Source organism: Penaeus chinensis, chromosome 26 (genome assembly GCF_019202785.1).
Source record: "Penaeus chinensis breed Huanghai No. 1 chromosome 26, ASM1920278v2, whole genome shotgun sequence".
Classification (NCBI taxonomy): domain Eukaryota; kingdom Metazoa; phylum Arthropoda; class Malacostraca; order Decapoda; family Penaeidae; genus Penaeus; species Penaeus chinensis.
Genome location: NC_061844.1, coordinates 12,478,514 through 12,486,310, shown reverse-complemented (window position 1 = coordinate 12,486,310; position 7,797 = coordinate 12,478,514). Strand labels below are relative to the sequence as shown.

Genomic DNA, 7,797 nt, shown 5'->3' with positions numbered 1-7,797 from the left:
CACCACCAAACAGAAACAACCCCCAAAACAATCTCCCCACCCAACAGCAACAACACCAACAATACATCACCCCACCAACAGCAAAACCCCCAATACCTTCACACCCCCAACACAACAACACCAACACCAAACCACCAACAATACCATCCCCACCCCCAAACGCAACAACACCAACATCCATCCCACCACCAACAGCAACAACCCCCCAAAAATCCCCCAAACCCCCAAAACAATACCACCCCACCCCCAAACGCAACAACCCCAAACAATACCATCACCACCACCAACGCAACAACACCAACATCCCCATCCCCAAAACCAAAAAAAATCCCCCCAACGCAACACCCAAAACAATACCTCACCCCCCCAAAAAGAACAACACCAACTTCCCATCACCCCCAAACCACAGAAAACAACAAAACAATACAACCCCCCCAACAGCAACACCAACAAAAAACCACCCCCCAACAGCAAAAACAAACAATCCCTCCCCACACCAACAGCAACACCAACAATAACACCACCACCTCCAACGAAAACACCAACAATCATCACCCAAAAACAGCAACCCAAACAATAACACACCCCTTTCCAACAGCGAAAAAAAACAGGCGGATGTCCGATCCCCCCGAAAGTGTAGAAATCGACGCGCTTCTTTAGTACCCGACCCCCTCCACACGTGCTGAGTCACTGTGACATCGCATCTCAACTGTGTAAGAAATCTTCAACGGATCTAAAGTGCATTCCCGTCATCTGAATATGAAACAGGAGGATAAAAAAGGAAAAGAAAAGAAAAAAAAGGAAAAAAACAAGATCGATTAAACTGACAACTCGGTTTATCTTAAGCTATATTTACATATTTTTTATATTTTATCGTATAAGACTAAACGTTAAAGATAACCCGCTTTGCGACTCACAGATGTTTCACTTCTCAGTCGTCTCTCGAACACTATGTCTATCAGTATCACCTCATTACAGACATATGTAATTAACAGGATTTCCTTAAACCTGCGGGTAACTTCTCTTAGCAAAGGGGATTTTATATCAGAAAAATAAACAGAAGGCTAGTGACACCGTGCTCGTATAGGCATAGCCATTTCCAAAAATTGGTATATCAACTGTATGTTGTTTTTAAGTGAAGTCAAGCCCGATAGCAGAACAGTCAATGGAGTCTCGAGTCGCTTTGAACCGGTTTGCTCAAGACCGCCCGAGTTGTTTTATTACGGCGCAAATATTTTATGAATTGGCCTAAGAGCGAAAAGGCAAGGGCAAGACATAATTTTGCATTTCAATCTAAGAAAGAAAAAAAAATCATACAAACATTTAACTAATTCTAATTCTAATTCTAACTGCAGTGGCACGACGGGCAACGATCTGTACAGTGTTGTTTATCTGGAAATCAAATAATCGATACCATACGAGCGAGTGTGGGCACGAGCGCGCGCGCATTAAGTATTAGAGAACCTAACCTGAACCTTCTCTAATTTCGAAGTGGCTTGGATGAGTGACGTTATCTCTCTGCCGATAACACCCACAAGATGGACGGGGTTAACCTCTGACGACTTTGATAATTCTCTTCGACACTGTATAATGGCATTTTCTCTCTCCAAGTTAAACAAACGAACAAATAAATAATCAACGGATATGAATAAAGCCGCAAACATTTCTAACAGCCTGACAAACCAACCAGGAACTCCAAACCACGATCAATTTTCATTCCCGCCAACAAATCACTTCAACAAATTGACAATTTAATAAATAAATACCCCAATAACTCTCCGACTCCTTGCTAGACTCGCCCTGACTCGCCGATATGAATAGAAGAAGATCGATATGGCGAATCGAATCCCCTTCCAGCACCCAAATGGAAACGATAAGAGACGGGATCGATAGTTCAACGCTTATCATGAGACCCAGCCTGGAGGGCGCTCGGCTGAACAAACACGCTGTAGTCCCTTTGAGCTGATAGCATGCATTTCATAATTATCAAAGGCGTCATTGTCGTCAAAGGCATTATAAAACATACCATTACTAAGATTAAGATTATCATCAATATCAATATTACTAGGATTAAGATTATCATCAATATCAATATTACTAGGATTAAGATTATCATCAATATCAATATTACTAGGATTAAGATTATCATCAACATCAATATTACTAACATTATCATCAATATATTTTACATTATTACTATTATTATATATTATCATTATCACTAATTTTTACTATCATCATCATTATCAATATCATTACTGTTATTATTATTAATACCATTACCATAATCACTATTATTATCATTTTCATTATTATCATGACCGTCACCATGTTCATCATTAATACTACCATCATTATTACAAAAAAAAATACATTAATATGTTTTCGAATACAAACTTATCTCTAAGCAACTCTGTGATATGCGTTCTCCGTTGGCTGATAGAGATAGATAGAGGAAAAACAAAACCAAAAGTTATGAATGAGATAATGACTCCACAACTTCGTTTCGTAAATCTATTACATAATGGCCATTCATGCCTCTTCTACATTTGTCACTATGAATTTTGTTATAGGGAAAATCATTCACGAAAATATCCATATAATGCTGAAAAAAGGCAGATGTGACGTTCTGTAAGCGTTCAAACGTAGTGTGTAATGACGTTACGTAGGAATGCCGGTTTGTGTGAGTTACCTAGATTATTCATGATTAAGATAAAGGTCGTTTCCACAAGGCCGGGCGATTAGTTCATTTGCAACATAAAAGTAATTTTACATCGCAAATTGCTCCTCTTAATTGCTTCTAACTGCAGCTCAGGTAATAACTTGGATGATGCCCCCCCCCCCCCCCCAGACACACACACACACACACACACACACACACACACACACACACACACACACACACACACACACACACACACACACACACACACACACACAACTGGACAAAATTTTGCAGACGTGTGAAGGAAAATTGTACCTATACAACACTTTGTGCAAACAATCTTCTCTGTTCTCGTTTAAAAATCTAAATTGCCTTTACCACTTTCCAAAATTCATGGATTCGCTCTCTCTTTCAGGGTCCTAATGCTATCCCGTATGTTACAATTTTGCCACTATGTGGTGAGCATAGCATTACAGATCACCTCTTTAGCTATGGACAGAGGGCGTGACTTATTTCATAACTGCAAAAAAGTCACGCCCTCTGTCCATAGCTAAAGAGGTGATCTGTAATACTACTATGCTCACCACATTCACATGATGTTCACACTTTTATAATCAGACCTGTTCTTCTGTAAAATAATACCAAAACAAGAAACATACAGATTCTATCGAAGTTAAGGATAATATTCCAACGCAGTCCATTCATTCTTTCCATGTTTTATGCCAGATATAAACACGCATAAACAAATGGAACTAAAAACTAAGCACACGAGCCAATCGGCTATATTTTGCATCAACTACTTATATGTCAAACAATTATATATTTGGCAAATCCCTATAAACAGACCGCATGCAGAGGAGAGGTTAAATGGTCGGCAGAGCAGCCACTTGACGGGTGACAGTGCCAACCATCTCAACAAGTCCTCAGCTAGCAGTCGCTTGATCATTGTTTATGTTTATTTATATTTGCTACGAATAAACAAAACACATAGAACTAATGGAACAGCTGCATTCGAGCATGCTGTCATCCTTGACCTCCACCTCAATGCAATTCACGCTTAAACATTTAAAAGGGCTAACGGATCGAAATTATCTCATTTCAAATGTTTGTTATTCTTTAAGGTAATACGAATAAGCGAATAATGTATAGCGACCAATCAGTTTATCGGCTTCTGACCAGGCAAAAAGCATGGCGACTATAGCTCGGTCGCGTGCAGCGTACAGGCCAATATGCCTTTTGCAACTAAACTGCAGGACACTTTCACGTTCTGTGACATTCCTTCAACACGGAAAACGTAAAAATCCTCAGTGATAAGCATATTTCACGATGGGAACAAGTGAAGTCGATTAACTTCTATCTGGACGCATTAAAATATTAATTTAATTTCAGTAAAAAAATATATACTTTCGTGTATAGTATATATACAAGTGCATATATGCATGCATGCACGCATACATACATACACAAACACATACATATGTGTTGTTTATACATACTTATGTGACCCAGCTATATCTATATCATATCATATTCTACATATTTTATATAACCTTACATGTTTGCTATATACGTATCTCCACACATACATATACATAAGTATGTACACAGGAGTATTGCTTTAACTGAATGTTCATCTCTTCTTACCACACTAGACATTCCAGTGTTGTACCATGCATGTAAGCATGCCCATTGCTTTACCTGTTTATTCGTCTCTTCTTGCCACACTAGACATTCCATTGTTGTGTTGTCTATCCCTTTCTGCAAGAGCTATGTATTGTTGTAACACAACCTTTCTTCGCCACCGATTGTCACATGCTAAACACGTGATTTATACCCATCTCTAGACTACTGTAGGAGATGACAGGCAGACTCCCTGCGGGGGGCCAAGGAGCAGCACCTCGCTCCTCGGCGGAGTCGTACTCCATCTTTACTATACAATAAAGGAGTCAAGACGTCTTAGTTGTCTACCTTAAACCCTAAGCTCGCCACCTACCATACATTTGTAGGGCACATCATTCGGGCCACTACACTTACTTACACACACACACACACACACACACACACACACACACACACACACACACACACACACACACACGCAGACACACACACACACACATATATATATAACTGATACAGCCGTATACACGTCATTCTACATCAGTAGAATGACGTGTATATATGAACGAAAGAAAGAAAGGAAAAGGAGAAAAAAAAGAAGAAAAAAGGGAAAGGAAAAACAAAAAGACAGAGGACTTAAACCGGAAGATAAGAGCAAAAGACCAACGGACAGCACACACAAAGGGTCTATTGCATCATTTTGTTCACTCTGTAACTTCCAACAACAATTCGGCGTTTCATCTGGCAAGTTCTGGTGACATGATAAGGCGTTTGTTCACCTGACGTAATCACACACTGATAAGATTATTTAATTATCAGAATAAACGATCAGTGGATAAAAAAAAAGGTGAATGGGGTAAGAAATCGATGTTAACGTTGGCACTAACAACAGGAATGATAATGATGACGTTAATAACCAAACAATATCACCAGCAACAAAATTGGCCATAGATTAATAGTATTGGTAATGACACCAACATTATTAACCTTAGTAATAATAATCAGGCCTATTATACTACTACCACTACTACTACTAATAATAATCATTATTATTATCATTATAAAATTATTACTACCAGAAATAATATATAAACAAATATATAATAACAATAATCAGTAACAATAATAACCGTAATAATGATAATTATAATAACAACAATAATGAATAATAATAATGATAATGATAACAAATTATAATAATAATAATAATAATGATAACGAAAACAGCAATAATGATAATAACAATATAATTATAATTATAATATTAATGATGATAATAATAATAATAATAATAATAATAATAATAATAGTAATAACAACAACAATAATAAGTTATAGTAATAATGTTAAAAAAAATAAACACAAACTTAAAGTAACAACCACAACAATGATAATAACAGTATCATTATTATCATCATTACTACTACCATTATTACTATCATTATTATTATAATTATGACTAGTATCATTATCACTACACTAATCGTTATGACAGCGGTCATAATCTGCATGAATTTGATCTCGATATATCATTACAGAAAAAAGCAACTTGCATATCGCAGTAATATTCCACGCCAATGATAAGCCAGCAGTTGGGAGCCTGAAATGATTTACCTAAGTCCACATTCTTCCATCAGTTGACGTCAGGTGGTTTTCATGGCTTTAGGCCGCTTTCACACCAAGGTGGCGGCACGTCACACGTGGCGAGTGTCAGGCAGTTTTCACTCGATTCTCAAGATGGCATCATCGGAGAGTGACAATGTTACTGTTGCCATAAGTTCTAGGTAATCTTGTCACACGTGGCGAGTGTGACTCGATACACAAGATGGCATCATCGGAGAGTGACGATGTTACTGTTGCCATAAGTTCTAGGTAATCTTGTAACAATCAACCTTTGTTACTTGGAGGAATAAAGTGAAGGGCTCTGGAGCAGTGTTAGGCAAACTTGTTCCAATACCCTCTCCTCTCTGTCCAGGGTGTAGATGGGATGAGTTTGGGGGGTGACCCCTGAGCTGAAACTACTACACATAATTGAACATTAATTGCCCGCACCATTTTCTGTTTGTTTACATTTTCGTACCACGTACGATTAGAATGGAATGGAGCATAAGATCACGGATACAAAATTCGAAAGAAAGCATTGAATACTCTCAAAATGAATGTATGGATTTTTATTTCTCACAAACAATATTTTGATAATTCCACAATGTAGGTAATGTTGTATCATACAAACATTAGTATTTCTCTTGTATAGATGTTATGTTAATTAGTTCGTTGTCTGGATGAGGCATAGTTGTGCACGAGAGCATTGTTTCCCCCTGCACGATTACCCTCTCATCCAAAGCCTCACTCACTGGGCGACGCTTGTTTCAAATGTGTTTGGTGGAAATCTGTCTTGACACTTCGAAAATACTCTATGTATATTATGCATCTCAAAGTCTTCCTTATTTATTATATGTTATTTGATTTTAATATTATTTTCGTTAATAATGACTAAGCCTTAGAGCTTACAAAAGGTCCCACAGGAGGTAGGACGATTCTCAAAACTACCCCCCCTATATCTGGGTAGATTTCTGTCGGGTTTTATATATGGAGTCAAGCGCTAAGTTATCGTGTTTTTTTATGGCAAATGTGGAAAACCTTGCTTTTTCTTATGGCAAATTTGGGAAACCTTTTCTTACGGCAAATATGGAACACTGATCTGACAATGCTCTTGCTAATCTTCAGAAAAATCAAGAAACAATTTGAATTTCGTCATCTACCTAACCCTGATTCTGTGATCTTTGCTATACAAAAATGTGGATTCCATTATTTATATTTGCAGACTCCTAACAGACAAGCATCCAAAATCTTATTTCTCAGCCTTTATCGTGTCCCGTAAAATACCAATAAATTAATTTCCTGCCCCTGGACATGACTGTAAGAGGATAGGGTCACACCGGATTTTTTCCTTTCCTCGTTTGCGACCCCTCCGCCCGTACCCCTTGCCTGCTTCGCCTAACCTTGGATCCTAGGAATTGCAGTAATACTAATGGTAGTAGTAGTAACAGTAGAAATAGTAACAGTCGCAGTGATAGTAGTAATAGTAGTATCAATGGTAGTAGCAGTGACAGTTATAATATTTGAAGTACTTTTAGTGTAGTAGTAGTAGTAAAAATAATTGTAATAGCAGTAATTGTAGAAGTAGTAGTAGTAACAGTAGTTGTAGTAATACTGACAGTAATAATAATAATAATAATAATAGTTGTAGTAGCAGTAGTAGTAGTAATAGTAGCGGTAGTAACTGTAATGGTAGAGGTAGAAGTAGTAGTAGTAGCAGCAGCAACAGCATCAGTTGTTGCAATAGCAGTAACAGTAACAACGATAACAATGAGAATAAATCCTCTTTTATTTCAATAACTCGGACAATGAGTCGCCTGCCCATAATATTGCCTTATTTACAAGAAATAAAATACAAAGACATATTTACACCCTTTTAGATTACATTTTCCTGACACAGACATTAAAACCCC

At 37.6% G+C, this 7,797-nt stretch overlaps 1 protein-coding gene across 1 annotated transcript in view; it reads right to left on the bottom strand.

The window, feature by feature from the left end:
• LOC125039073 (PIH1 domain-containing protein 1-like) overlaps nt 1-7,797 on the bottom strand; it is a 23,994-nt gene that overhangs the window by 8,904 nt on the left and 7,293 nt on the right. The gene's annotated exons all lie outside the window — the stretch shown is intronic.